The sequence below is a fragment of the Pongo pygmaeus genome, chromosome 9 (assembly GCF_028885625.2).
Source record: "Pongo pygmaeus isolate AG05252 chromosome 9, NHGRI_mPonPyg2-v2.0_pri, whole genome shotgun sequence".
Taxonomy (NCBI): Eukaryota; Metazoa; Chordata; class Mammalia; order Primates; family Hominidae; genus Pongo; species Pongo pygmaeus.
Genome location: NC_072382.2, coordinates 62357635 through 62373619, shown reverse-complemented (window position 1 = coordinate 62373619; position 15985 = coordinate 62357635).

Genomic DNA, 15985 nt, shown 5'->3' with positions numbered 1-15985 from the left:
TTCCCAAATGGGCCATGTGTATTTTGCACTTGCTTATTCCTCTTCCTGTAACTTCCTCTACTCTTCTCAACCAAGTGAAGATGTCCTTCATAAAACTCCAGCTCAAATGTCACATCTCAGGGAGTTCCTACTGTTCCCACAGCCTCCCAAGGGCTCCGACAGTGGCCGTCCTCCCTCTGATCTAGCTGGGATCTCCTCTATTGGATGGGTTGTTTGGGGGTCAATTTCCTTTGTTACACTTGTCAAAAGACAACATTACCACAAATGTATAGATCTAATTGGCTTTTATTCGTGATTGAATTGGGGCAGCCTCCATTCAACAAGATAGAATAAGAGTTCCCACTGGGCAATGGCCGAAGAGTGGGTTTTGTGAGGTGGGGATGAAGAAACAGAATCAAAGAGGAGAAAAGCTGATCGGTTTACATCAGGTTACTTCAGGCTACCTTTTTGTAAGGATTAAAGCAGAGGGGACTTTCTTATTTTGCTGATTTGGGTAGACTGGAATCTCCTGTTTTCAGAAAAAAAAAAAAAAAAAGAAAGGTCTGTTTTGGGATCTGTTTCTTCCTCAAGTTTCAGTTTGATTATGTGGCATTTACTACGCGTGACTCCACTTTGATTTGGTCTGGTCTGTTGGGCCTAGCACAGGAGCTCAGTCCAAAACAACAGCCTGGATCATTTTTGTTTAACACACTGCAGCTCCTGAAGAGCTGGACCGTGCCTTACAAGTTTTTTTGTATTCCTCACAGCGCCTAGCAGCAAAAAGTGCTTCACTCGGAAGTCCTCAGGGAACTAACTTTTCTTCCTCAACAAGGTGGGACTGAACTTCAGGGGACCTAGTGGGACCGCAGCGTGGCTTTCACTGCCACCTGGCGGCAGACCCATTGTGCAGGTTTTCATGCAAATGAAAAAGCTGCTGGGCCCCAGGCTAGCGGGCCAGAGCAGCTGGGCTAAGGTCCGGTTACCACCAGGAGCCAGGATGTTACAGTGGCCACCATGATTATTAGTACTGGGACAACCGCTGTCTATGCAGCTATTTACACTTTAAAGAGCTTTTATTTCCCTCAAGCCACCCTCAATCTTGTGAAGTCAGTGGAACAGCAATTATTATTCTTATTTTACAGATAGGTAGACAGAGGTGAATAATACCAGTAACAACATCATCTACTACCACAAAAATAACAACAACCTCTCCTCCTCTTCTTCCACCTCCAGTCTCTCCCTTATCCTAATGATTGCATGCTTAATGTGTGCCGGGCAGCGGGCTAAGGGATTTACAAATATCATATAACAGACTCTTGAGTTTTGTCCAGGCCTTAAAGCCAAGTGCCCATACATTTTAAGGCAGTGCCTATAGAAATATAATGTAAGCCATGTATGTAGTTTAAAATTTTCTAGTAGCCACATCTTATTTTAAAAAAAGAGATGAAATCAATTTTGTGATATTTTGTTATTCCAATATGTCAAAGATATTATTTCAACAACTAATGAATATAAAAAATATTAATAAGATATTTTACATTATTTTATTTATACTAAGTCTTTGAAAGCTGTTGTGTCTGTTGTTACACTTAGTACAGTCCCAGTTTGGATCAGCCATACTTCAAAAGCTCATTAGCCATATTTATGTAGCTAGTGGCTGCCGTATTGGATGGTAAGTTCTAAAGAAAGGAATTTGGCCATCTAGGCAGGCCTTGCCAACTGGAAATCTCCAACAAGATTATGAGCCTTATCCCACCATTCTGACCATTTGTGAGAGAAAGTAGGGGCTGGAGAAAGAGAGCTGGGGAGTGGGGATTTCTTTGAGAAGAGTTGTTGGAGTGCTGTGTGATTTCCTTCCCCTGCCCATAGAGGAGAGGAGGGTAGTGCCCTTCCTCCAATTTCAGACAAGTAAGGGAGGCTTCATGAGTTTATACAGTAGAGAAGCTAATGCCTGACTCATGCCTGGAGAAGCCAAGAGGTGAGCCTGGCTGGAGATGACTCTGATGTCAGAACAAGGAGAGAGGACTACAGAGTGAATTAGGTGGATTGTGCTGATAGCCGGGCAAGGGCCATGCCCTCCATGGGACGTTAATCAGCTTGAGGGATCCAACCCAGGGACCTCATGCCACTACAGAGAAGCTTCCTGGAACGTATCAAAGGATCAGGGGCTTGAGGATGGGAGCAGTTGCATCACTCACAGCTGTGGATGGTATAGTAAGGGAGCCCCGGGTAGCGGCTCTCTGAGAAACCCATGAAAAGTATTCCATGAAAGAAAGAGCTAGTACTTTGGCATCTGCTACCTACAGAGATCTAAAGCTGGATTACAATATTATGTATGGAGGGCCTTGCTCTTTTCTTCAAATCTTGTTTCTCCCTGCATGTGACCCAAGAGAAGGCCTAAAGTCACAGCTTGAGCAAGGGGAAAGCAATGGAGCAAGGAAGGGACAACACTGACCACAGCCCTCTTTCCTTCTGTGGCTTCTCCAGTAGTGCAGATGTTATATGAGGGCTGGGGAAGGCAAGCACTGAAATTCCTAGAGAAGGATCCGAGACTATGTGGCCTCAGCTGGGCCTTACCCTATTGTTTGACAAGGCTTTCATTTACTTTGGTGACAATCATTTATCTCATGAACATTTACTGAGCACTCAACAATGGTAGCTGCTGTTATTACTCTTCTAGCCTTTATTTGGGTTAAAATGTATTTTAATAAATTTTGATGGCACTATGAGGTTAATATTGGAAGACGTATAATACAGGTAGATTAATTAGATATCTGTTGTGAACAAAAGAAATCTAACTCAAGCTAGCAAAAGCGAAAAAGTTAATAGAGTGGCTCATATAACTGAGAAATTTAGAGGGGATTAACATCAGTAAGTTTGATCCAGGAACTCAGGCAATATTATTAGAATTATTTTTCTTCAGTAGATTTTTTTTCCCTTACTTCTCTTCGTGTGAGGATCATGAACTCTCTTATAATAAATGGCTTCTCCTGCTGAGTTGGGGAAGATGGCTGTCCATTGCTCCAGACTTGCATCTTTCCAATACTGTAACCCATGGGCAAGATAACACCTTTCTGGCTAGCGGCTGCAGAAACGTTGGCCTGACTCATTCCGGTGTCCACCCTTTGGAGTTGGGGATTAGGAGAAGATGCGGTATGGCAATTGACCACATCTGAAACACAAGGATTGGGGGTAAGTTCCCTGGAAAATATGAAGGTGCTATTGCCAGAGGTGAGATGGAGGTGCAGGCTGAAGTAGTGAAACTCCATTGTCCACCACCTACTCCAGGGAATGAATGCAATGTGCCATTGGAGCACAAATGAGGCTGTGACCAATATTGCTTTCTTATTTAGCACCTTTTAGTTATGGTACAATAATAAAAACAATAATAAATTTTATTTTTGATTTTTTTTCAATTTTTTAAATTTATTTTTATTTACTTATTATCATTGTACTTTAAATTTTAGGGTACATGTGCACAATGTGCAGGTTAGTTACATGTCATGTGCCATACTGGTGCCCTGCACCCACTAACTCGTCATCTAGCATTAGGTATATCTCCCAATGCTATCCCTCCCCCCTCCCCCCACCCCACAACAGTCCCCAGAGTGTGATGTTCCCCCTTCCTGTGTCTGTGTGTTCTCATTGTTCAATTCCCACCTATGAGTGAGAATATGCAGTGTTTGGTTTTTTGTTCTTGCGATAGTTTACTGAGAATGATGATTTCCAATTTCATCCATGTCCCTACAAAGGACATGAACTCATCATTTTTTTTATGGCTGCATAGTATTCCATGGTGTATATGTGCCACATTTTCTTAATCCAGTCTATCATTGTTGGACATTTGGGTTGGTTCCAAGTCTTTGCTATTGTGAATAGTGCCGCAATAAACATATGTGTGCATGTGTCTTTATAGCAGCATGATTTATAGTCTTTTGGGTATATACCCAGTAATGGGATGGCTGGGTCAAATGGAATTTCTAGTTCTAGATCCCTGAGGAATCGCCACACTGACTTCCACAAGGGTTGAACTAGTTTACAGTCCCACCAACAGTGTAAAAGTGTTCCTATTTCTCCACATCCTCTCCAGCACCTGTTGTTTCCTGACTTTTTAATGATTGCCATTCTAACTGGTATGAGATGGTATCTCATTGTGGTTTTGATTTGCATTTCTCTGATGGCCAGTGATGGTGAGCATTTTTTCATGTGTTTTTTGGCTGCATAAATGTCTTCTTTTGAGAAGTGTCTGTTCATGTCCTTGGCCCACTTTTTGATGAGGTTGTTTTTTTCTTGTAAATTTGTTTGAGTTCATTGTAGATTCCGGATATTAACCCTTTGTCAGATGAGTAGGTTGCAAAAATTTTCTCCCATTTTGTAGGTTGCCTGTTCACTCTGATGGTAGTTTCTTTTGCTGTGCAGAAGCTCTTGAGTTTAATTAGATCCCATTTGTCAATTTTGGCTTTTGTTGCCATTGCTTTTTGTGTTTTAGACATGAAGTCCTTGCCCATGTCTATGTCCTGAATGGTAATGCCTAGGTTTTCTTCTAGGGTTTTTATGGTTTTAGGTCTAACGTTTAAGTCTTTAAGCCATCTTGAATTGATTTTTGTATAAGGTGTAAGGAAGGGATCCAGTTTCAGCTTTCTACATATGGCTAGCCAGTTTTCCCAGCACTATTTGTTAAATAGGGAATCCTTTCCCCATTGCTTGTTTTTCTCAGGTTTGTCAAAGATCAGATAGTTGTAGATATGTGGCATTATTTCTGATGGCTCTGTTCTGTTCCATTGATCTATATCTCTGTTTTGGTACCAGTACCATGCTGTTTTGGTTACTGTAGCCTTGTAGTATAGTTTGAAGTCAGGTAGTGTGATGCCTCCAGCTTTGTTCTTTTGGCTTAGGATTGACTTGGTGATGCGGGCTCTTTTTTGGTTCCACATGAACTTTAAAGAAAAAACTAAAGTAGTTTTTTCCAATTCTGTGAAGAAAGTCATTGGTAGCTTGATGGGGATGGCATTGAATCTGTAAATTACCTTGGGCAGTATGGCCATTTTCACGACATTGATTTTTCCTACCCATGAGCATGGAATGTTCTTCCATTTGTTTGTATCCTCTTTTATTTCATTGAGCAGTGGTTTGTAGTTCTCCTTGAAGAGGTCCTTCACATCCCTTGTAAGTTGGATTCCTAGGTATTTTATTCTCTTTGAAGCAATTGTGAATGGGAGTTCACTCATGATTTGGCTCTCTGTTGTTGGTGTATAAGAATGCTTGTGATTTTTGTACATTGATTTTGTATCCTGAGACTTTGCTGAAGTTGCTTATCAGCTTAAGGAGATTTTGGGCTGAGACAATGGGGTTTTCTAGATATACAATCATGTCATCTGCAAACAGGGACAATTTGACTTCCTCTTTTCCTAGTTGAATACCCATTATTTCCTTCTCCTGCCTAATTGCCCTGGCCAGAACTTCCAACACTATCTTGAATACGAGTGGTGAGAGAGGGCATCCCTGTCTTGTGCCAGTTTTCAAAGGGAATGCTTCCAGTTTTTGCCCATTCAGTATGATATTGGCTGGAGGTTTGTCATAGACAGTTATTATTTTGAGATACGTCCCATCAATACCTAATATATTGAGAGTTTTTAGCATGAAGGGTTGTTGAATTTTGTCAAAGGCCTTTTCTGCATGTATTGAGATAATCATGTGGTTTTTGTCTTTGGTTCTGTTTATATGCTGGATTACATTTATTGATTTGTGTATATTGAACCAGCCTTGCATCCCAGGGATGAAGCTCACTTGATCATGGTGGATAAGCTTTTTGATGTGCTGCTGGATTCGGTTTGCCAGTATTTTATTGAGGATTTTTGCATCAATGTTCATCAAGGATATTGGTCTAAAATTCTCTTTTTTTGTTGTGTCTCTGCCAGGCTTTGGTATCAGGATGATGCCGGCCTTATAAAATGAATTAGGGAGGATTCCCTCTTTTTCTATTGATTGGAATAGTTTCAGAAGGAATGGTACCAGCTCCTCCTTGTACCTCTGGTAGAATTCGGCGGTGAATCCATCTGGTCCTGGACTTTTTTTGGTTGGTAAGCTATTAATTATTGCCTCAATTTCAGAGCTTGTTATTGGCCTATTCAGAGATTCAACTTCTTCCTGGTTTAGTCTTGGGAAGGTGTGTGTGTCCAGGAATTTATCCCTTTCTTCTAGATTTTCTAGTTTATTTGCATAGAGCTGTTTATAGTATTCTCTGATGGTAGTTTGTATTTCTGTGGGATCGGTGGTGATATCCCCTTTATCACTTTTTATTGCATCTATTTGATTCTTCTCTCTTTTCTTCTTCATTAGTCTTGCTAACAGTCTATCAATTTTGTTGATCTTTTCAAAAAACCAGCTCCTGGATTCATTGATTTTTTGAAGGGCTTTTTGTGTCTCTATTTCCTTCAGTTCTGCTCTGATCTTACTTATTTCTTGCCTTCTGTTAGCTTTTGAATGTGTTTGCTCTTGCTTCTCTAGTTCTTTTAATTGTGATGTTAGGTTGTCAATTTTAGATGTTTCCTGCTTTCTCTTGTGGGAATTTAGTGCTGTAAATTTCCTTCTACACACTGCTTTGAATGTGTCCCAGAGATTCTGGTATGTTGTGTCTTTGTTCTTGTTGGTTTCAAAGAACATTTTTATTTCTGCCTTCATTTTGTTATGTACCCAGTAGTCATTCAGGAGCAGGTTGTTCAGTTTCCATGTAGGTGAGTGGTTTTGAGTGAGTTTCTTAATCCTGAGTTCTAGTTTGATTGCACTGTGATCTGAGAGATAGTTTGTTATAATTTCTGTTCTTTTACATTTGCTGAGGAGAGCTTTACTTCCAACTATGTGGTCAATTTTGGAATAGGTGTGGTGTGGTGTTGAAAAAAATGTATATTCTGTTGATTTGGGGTGGAGAGTTCTGTAGATGTCTATTAGGTCTGCTTGGTGCAGAGCTGAGTTCAATTCCTGGGTATCCTTGTTGACTTTTTGTCTCATTGATCTGTCTAATGTTGACAGTGGGGTGTTAAAGTCTCCCATTATTAATGTGTGGGAGTCTTAAGTCTCTTTGTAGGTCACTCAGGACTTGCTTTATGAATCTGGGTGCTCCTGTATTGGGTGCATATATATTTAGGATAGTTAGCTCTTCTTGTTGAATTGATCCCTTTACCATTATATGTAATGGCCTTCTTTGTCTCTTTTGATCTTCATTGGTTTAAAGTTTATTTTATCAGAGACTAGGATTGCAACCCTGCCTTTTTTTGCTTTCCATTTGCTTGGTAGATCTTCCTCCATCCTTTTATTTTGAGCCCATGTGTGTCTCTGCATGTGAGATGGGTCTCCTGAATACAGCACACTGATGGATCTTGACTCTTTATCCAATTTGCCAGTCTGTGTCTTTTAATTGGAGCATTTAGTCCATCTACATTTAAAGTAGTATTGTTATGTGTGAATTTGACCTGTCATTATGATGTTAGCTGGTTATTTTGCTCATTAGTTGATGCAATTTCTTCCTAGTCTCGATGGTCTTTACATTTTGGCATGATTTTGCAGTGGCTGGTACCAGTTGTTCCTTTCCATGTTTAGCGCTTCCTTCGGGAGCTCTTTTAGGGCAGGCCTGGTGGTGGCAAAACCTCTCAGCATTTGCTTGCCTGTAAAGTATTTTATTTCTCCTTCACTTATGAAGCTTAGTTTGGCTGGATATGAAATTCTGGGTTGAAAATTCTTTTCTTTAAGAATGTTGAATATTGGCCCCCACTCCCTTCTGGCTTGTAGAGTTTCTGCCGAGAGATCCGCTGTTAGTCTGATGGGCTTCCCTTTGTGGGTAACCCAACCTTTCTCTCTAGCTGCCCTTAACATTTTTTCCTTCATTTCAACTTTGGTGAATCTAACAATTATGTGTCTTGGAGTTGCTCTTCTCGAGGAGTATCTTTGTGGCGTTCTCTGTATTTCCTGAATGTGAATGTTGGCCTGCCTTGCTAGATTGGGGAAGTTCTCCTGGATAATATCCTGCAGAGTGTTTTCCAACTTGGTTCCATTCTCCCCGTCACTTTCAGGTACACCAATCAGACATAGATTTGGTCTTTTCACAGAGTCCCATATTTCTTGGAGGCTTTGCTTGTTTCTTTTTATTCTTTTTTATCTAAACTTCCCTTCTCACTTCATTTCATTCATTTCATCTTCCAGGGCTCATACCCTTTCTTCCAGTTGATCGCATCAGCTCCTGAGGCTTCTGCATTCTTCACGTAGTTCTCGAGCCTTGGTTTTCAGCTCCATCAGCTCCTTTAAGGACTTCTCTGTATTGGTTATTCTAGTTACACATTCTTCTAAATTTTTTTCAAAGTTTTCAACTTCTTTGCCTTCCGCTTGAATATCCTCCCGTAGCTTGGAGTAATTTGATCTTCTGAAGCCTTCTTCTCTCAGCTCATCAAAGTCATTCTCCATCCAGCTTTGTTCCGTTGCTGGTGAGGAACTGCGTTCCTTTGGAGGAGGAGAGGCACTCTGCTTTTTAGAGTTTCCAGTTTTTCTGCTCTGTTTTTTTCCCCATCTTTGTGGTTTTATCTACTTTTGGTCTTTGATGATGGTGATGTACAGATGGGTTTTTGGTGTGGATGTCCTTTCTGTTAGTTTTCCTTCTAACAGACAGGACCCTCAGCTGCAGGTCTTGGAGTACCTGGCCGGCCGTGTGAGGTGTCAGTCTGCCCCTGCTGGGGGATGCCTCCCAGTTAGGCTGCTCGGGGGTCAGGAGTCAGGGACCCACTTGAGGAGGCAGTCTGCCCGTTCTCAGATCTCCAGCTGCGTGCTGGGAGAACTACTGCTCTCCTGAAAGCTGTCAGACAGGGACATTTAAGTCTGCAGAGGTTACTGCTGTCTTTTTGTCTGTGCCCTGCCCCCAGAGGTGGAGCCTACAAAAGCTGGCAGGCCTCCTTGAGCTGTGGTGGGCTCCACCCAGTTCAAGCTTCCCGGCTGCTTTGTTTACCTAAGCAAGCCTGGGCAATGGCGGGCGCCCTCCCCCAGCCTCGCTGCCGCCTTGCTGTTTGATCTCAGACTGCTGTGCTAGCAATCAGCGAGATTCCGTGGGTGTAGGACCCTCTGAGCCAGGTGCAGGATATAATCTCCTGGTGCGCCATTTTTTAAGCCCGTCAGAAAAGCGCAGTATTCAGGTAGGAGTGACCTGATTTTCCAGGTGCCATGTGTCACCCCTTTCTTTGACTAGGAAAGGGAACTCCCTGACCCCTTGTGCTTCCCAAGTGAGGCAATGCCTCACCCTTCTTCGGCTCGCGCACGGTGCGTGCACCCACTGACCTGCGCCCACTGTCTGGCACTCCCTAGTGAGATGAACCCAGTACCTCAGATGGAAATGCAGAAATCACCTGTCTTCTGCGTCACTCACACTGGGAGCTGTAGACCGTAGCTGTTCCTATTTGGCCATCTTGGCTCCCGACCTTTATTTTTGATTTCTATAAGTCGGTACTTTACTTTCTATAAGCAGCTTTATATCACATCAATAACATGTGCTTTGTTCAACCAGATATGTGTATCTGGCATGAATTTCTTCACTTTTTCCTCAAGGAATTCCTGACATTCTTTGTCAAATACTTCACTTGTGTCCAGATACATTTAGAATATTTGATTTCCATAATAGTCTTCAGCTGGAAATCTTCTATTGGCCCCTGCAGACCTGCTTTCCACCCTGTCCACCCTGCTCTGTGCCCCAGGAGCTGACCGTATGGATTACATCAATGGCTTTTTGGCCCTCTGGTTGGATTTTCAGTTGAGTTTGGTCAATGGAGAAAAAGGAGATTGGAAGGAAAGAGAAGGATGAGTTCGGAATTTGGGATATCTCCAAATTCCCTTAATGCAGGGTCACTTCTGGCTGGGCAAGTGTCTCTGCATTTAGTCCCTCTGTTTGCACGCTGCTAGTTCCAGGGTTCAGGCTGCCCCCACCCCTTCATGCTCAGAGGTAGCAACATCCCCACTGTTACTAGCTCAGGATTCTGTACTACTCCTTGTAATTTTTGTATATCGTGTTCATCTTTGTATATAGTCCCTTTATACAACTTTCTTTTAATGTCATCCTAATTTGAGCATGCCATCTGTTACCTGCCAAGACCCTGCCATAAAACGTGTCTGGAAAGCAAATGAAAATTAGTTCACTGTGATTGTCCTTGGTGAACTGCACTGATTACTTATGATTGTTGCTTTCTTTTCTACAGGCCCACAGACCTTTCTTTTTACCTATTCCATCTAGATTCTTGTAGAGAGCAAAAGTCAAGCTTGGCAGCCTGTAGTTTCTGGAACACCCTTTAAAAAATACCTGTGTTTGCTGGTCTCAGTTCTTCTAGATCCTCTATTCTCTAAAGTGCCCTAGACGTTTGGCCATTTCACCCTGTTAGTGTTTCTTAGTCAGAATAACCCAGGTTATGCTGTGATAGCAAACAATCTCCGATACTCAGTGGCTTAAAACAAAAACAGGTTTCTTTCTCATTCCCGCTATGTATCTATCATGCATTAGGAGGGAGCTCTGCTCACAGCAAACACCCAGGGACCCAAAATGATAGCACTGACACAATTCAAATGGTGCTGATTGCTGTGCCAGAGGAAAAGAGAGCACTGGAAGGTCTTGAATAGACAATTAAATGCTTGGCCTGAAAGTGACACTAAACGTGTCACATGGCTTCATTCCCTAACAGGGGGCTATGAAGGTAGTCTACTGAGTGCCTGTCTCTTTGTGGGGAATGTAGTTATTTCAGGAATATCTCTTACCTTTCCAATCAGGTTATAAGCTCTTTGGAGGGCAAGGATTTTTTTGGTACTGCTTTCTCTTAGCTTATGTCTGCATGCAAATCATGTGATCACCCACTTGAGGGGCAGCTTGTCCAACTATGATTTTTAAAAGTGAATGACATATGAAAGCAGGAAAGCGTGCTACATGTTACACTGTTTAGCCAGCAGTTGCTAAGGTTTTGGGGTGTGTGTGTGTGTGTGTGTGTGTGTGTGTGTGTTTTATGTCATAGCAAATACTAGTTTTTCTTATAGTAAAGTCTCATACAAGAGGTAAAAAGCATAATACAAAAACAAAAATGTATTTTGTAGATGTATCTGTTGTACTATCAAGATTATTTTGAAATAAATATACAATTTTTTTTGGAATCAACACAATGCCTAGCACATATCAAGCTAAATATTTGTTGAATGGATGAGAAAATATCATTATCTCTGCTTATTCTCTTAGCCTCATATATCAGCTTTTTCTTATGTTGCCAGGCAACAGAGAATGTATGTTCATTTTATGGTTAGTATAATATGGAGGAGCTGGGCTATGTGCAAGATGATGCCAATAAGGTGAAGTAAAGAGGGTTCTTATTGAAATACGAAACAGTGGAATCTGGACCAGAAGGGCCTTTTATTATAAAGGGGGTTAAGCAGGAGGCAAAAAGCCATGTAAGCCACACTTACTATTTGTTGGCCCTTGCTAGCCTTACCTGTGTCACTTCAAGTCCCCTGGCTTCCTCAGCCTGAGAGTATAAAATATGATTGAATTAACATTGAATCTCACATCATGAGAGCTATGAGTCCCATCTGCTCACAAAGGAGTTTCAGGTGCTCTCATAGTGACCCCCAGGTATTTCTGCCTACCTGCGCTCAGGTGTGAGTCCATTCATGCTTCTCCACTCCCGCCTGCAGGCTGCTGCCTGGAAGCCATCCTGTCCCTGCTGATGGTGCCCTTGGTTTATTGTACTGCTCTGTCAGGTGCAGCTGTCTGTCCTCTGTTGGTGGCCTAAGCCTTCAGTTGGGGTCTGGTGTGATGTGAACACCCTCTCCTCAACTCTGAGTCACACTGGGTCACCTGGCTCTTGAAGCAGCAGCACAGATGACTTCCTGAACAGAGTATCCTCAGCCTCTGACTCCCTGCTCCGACCTTCCCCATCCTCTGCCCCACTCCCCAGCCAAGCTAACTCTATTCCCTGTCACCTCTGGCACACCCTACCCCCACTCTCCACCCCTGGCCCTGGTTGGGGATGGCCCAAAATCAGTCCCTCAAACTAGGCCAGGGATCTATCAGCCTTTTCTTCTTCCACTTTGGTTCTCATCGTCCCCTTTGCCCCACACCAAGGGCCTTTCTACCCCACCCACACTCTCACTAACTCTCAGGATTCTTAACTCCAGCCAATGGACCCTTGGGCAGTGTTAGCTAATTTTACTTGCTAAGGAGCAGCCCACAGACCCAGCCAAGAATCCTGTGCACTTGCAATATTCCATTTAGTCCTGCAAATTAGGCAGTTGTTATACCAAGAGGTCACTAACATTGCTTGTGGTCAAACAAGTAGTGGGTGGTAGAGGATTTAAATCCTTGCCTGCCTTTGCCTTTTCCCCTAACAGCACCTACTGCTACTGCAGAGCCACTCCTGACCCTACTAAGATAAAAATCAAATAGAGAAATTTGCTATTTCAAGTCAAGACTCTTTAGAACCCCCCTCTTCCCAAATCCAGTCCTCTCCGTGTATTCCTTATCTCAGTAAATGGCACCACCACCCACCCAGCTTGCTCACGCTGGAAATCTAGGAATTATTCTCCATCCTGCTTTTCCCTCACCCCTCAGAAAGTCCTATCAGTGTTACTTACAAAATGCAGCTCAGATCCATCCAGCCACCACATTGCTACTGCCCCCATCCAAGTCTTAACCACTTTTCTCCCTCTCTGATCTACTGTTAATGATCTCCTTACTGGTCTCCTTGCCTTCAGGATGGGCCCCTTCCACTTAGTTCCCTGTAAACACCCGCTGTATTAGGTCTCAAACACCATGCCAGCCTCCCTTGTGTTTGTTGATCACATTTCCAAATATTCTTGAGCATGTTTTTCCCTACCCCACCCACCCTGTGCTCTGTAACTTCCTTTATACTGGATCAGGAAGGCTTCTTCCCTGCCGGGTCGGAGCAGCTAGACAGACATCCCCCACTGTGGAAGTAGAAGAAAAGCCTGCAGATATTCAACTGGAAGCAAGCAAGCAAAAAAATGTTGCTAGTCTAAGCACAAGATTGAATATTCCAGTGTAAACTTGCAGAGTGAGTGGATTTTTTTTTTCTTTCTCTTCAAGAGATTAGTTAAAAAGAGGCCAAGTCCTGCCCTGGGTGGAAGACAAGGCAGGAACAGATGGAAAACTCATAAGCCCCTGTGGACATGCCCCCTTTCTGTTGCCCAGCATGCCAGTTACCCCTCAGAATGTGACGTGGTGGCAGGGGGTTTAGTACATTGACAGGTGCAGGGGGGCAAGAAGGGGAACTATTTCCCATTCAACAGGAGCCTGAGTAGAACAAATTTGTTATTTCCCTTGAGCTGGAACAGGAGTCAAACAGCTCTATCACATTTGTGAGACTAATGTCTGTCTCCCCAGCTAGACACTGTGCTCCATGAGGACAGGACTGGGGTCTGTTTTTTGCTGTTTGTGTGATTCAGCAGTATCAGATACATTGTAGACACTTGATACATATCTCTTGCATGAATAAATTGTAAATATATAAACACACATATGTATATAAACATACATGTAACATATGTGTATGTGTTTATATGTATGTGTGTATATCTTGAGTTGTAAAAGATTGAGGCTTTAGTTTGGTTAGTGTCCACTTTTAAAGAAAAAATTCAATGATTCTTATTAAAGCATGGTAGGGAAGATTTTATTCAGGAGATAGGTACAGGAATTGCTGCAGTGGGGAAGAAAGATTGGGCTCAACTCCAATTACAGCATGGAGTGGGAATTTATAGCCAAGGAGCAGGTTGGGGGTCAGTGGGTGGAAAATTACTAAAAGAGGAAACATCGGGACTAAGGAGGATTCTGATGTAACTGGCTAAACTGATCTAACAAGATTATTGCTGAAGATAGGCCAGTGTAATCAGACATCAACTGGGAGATAGTGGAGGATGAGGAATTTGGTCAGATATCCAAGGTGTTAGATATGATTCGGGGATGTTCTTGCTAAACTGACTTAGCAGGGCTCTTTGCTAAAATGAGATTTTACAACAAAGTACACAGATAGGCCTAGGAGAAGGTTCAGAAGCCTGACTAAAGTTTGGCCAAGCAAAGAATCTTTGTCACCACTTTGCTTTTCAAATTTAACATTTCTCAGCAAAATTTAATAAAGAACAGAAAGGACTAAAAGAGGTAGTGAATTCTACAAACCTTTATGTGCTATTATATGACTATATGAAGTCCTTGCCTTTTTTTTTTTTAATCCTGGCTAAGCAATAATTGTCTATGCAGCTGATCCATTGAGGTTTCATCAGAATCTTTTTGGGGAGTGGGTGTGATGTAAAAGTATAATTGCTTTGATTTAATTTTTAGCCAAAATAGTTTGACTATTTCAAATTACCTTAGAAGGCTGGGCGCAGTGGTTCATGTCTGTAATCCCAGCACTTTAGAAGGTCAAGGTGAGCAGATCACTTGAGTCCAGGAGTTTGAGACCAGCCTGGCTAACATGGTGAAAACCTGGCTCTACTAAAAATATAAAAACTAGGTTAGTGTGGTGGCAGGCGCCTGTAGTCTCAGCTATTGGGGAGGCTAAGGCATAAGAATTGCTTGATCCCAGGAGGTGGAGGTTGCAGTGAGCCGAGATTGCACCATTGCACTCCATCCTGGGTGACAGAGTGAGACTCTATCTCAAAATAAAAATAAAACTAAATTTACCTTAGAAGAAGAAGATATGGGATTTTTATGTTTAACAAGAGGACAGAGGGTAAACATGATTGAAAAATTCTGTTCTTAAGTGAGCACCACAATAAAGGGCTTGTCTTTTTTTTTTTTTTTTTTTTTTTTTTTGATAGGGTATCACTCTGTCTCCCAGGCTGGAGTGCACTGGAATGATCATAGCTCACTGCAGCCCTCTACATCCCAGCCCCAAGGAATTGCAATCCTCCTACCTCAGCCTCCCAAGTAGCTGGGACCACAGGTGTGCGTAACCATGCCTGGCTAAGTTTTCAAATTTTTCACAGAGATTAGATCTCACTTTGTTGCCCAGGCTGAAAATCTGAATCAGATTTTCAAACTGGTTTCAAACTCCTGGGCTCAAGCGATCCTCCCACCTCAGCCTCCCAAAGTGCTGGGATTACAGGCATGAACCACTGTGCCTGGCCATTTTGGGCTTGCCTTATATATGTTTTTACTATTTGAAAAAAATCTCTGGTTGGTCAGGGGGCCAATTCTTTCTAATATAAATGAAGAAGCTTTTGAAGGGAGGTAACTACCTCTTTCCTCTGTGTAGATCAGGATTACATTGTAGCAGCCAGGATGGCCTAGAGTACACAGCTTTGATGCTGGCAGAACAAAGACAGGTTGTGGCCAGTGAAATGTGGCACCACCTGATAACAGAGTGTGGAGAGAGGGTTGACTTAGAGCAGATGAAAGGCGAGGGTGTAGAATACAGTGGAATACAGCAACAATTGTTCAGAAGCTGCAGGAAAGAGACAGTAGAGGAAAGCAGAAAGTTGTTATGATGAAAATGAATCTGCTATGGTTATTTAAGTGGTAGAGACATCACATCCCAAAACAAATAGATGTGGTTAGGCCCTTTATCTTCCAGCATTAGTGAGACAGCAGATCTGCCATTGTGTGTGTGCCTGTGTGTGTCTGCACCTGTGCACCCACGCATGGCCTTCCCACCTAATGATTGTGCAGAGCCCTAGGGGCTTATGGGTCTTTCCAAAAGAAGTCTCCTTGCAGGTAGGTACAGCTCTTGGTAGTACTTGCCTGTGTCCTGTTGGATCCATTCAGAAGCAGTGGAGCCCATGCCTGTTACAGCAGGCAAGAATACAGATCTTTGCCAAGATTCCTAAGCCTGATGCCCAGTGTCCTTGACCATCTATTTGTATAACTGCCTGATGGGTTCATCCTGCCTGCTGCACAAATTAAGATTACAGCATTGCAGTAAAGAAAGAGTTTAATTGATGTGAGGCCAGCCATGTGATGCAGGAGACACAGACTAATCAATCTCATTGA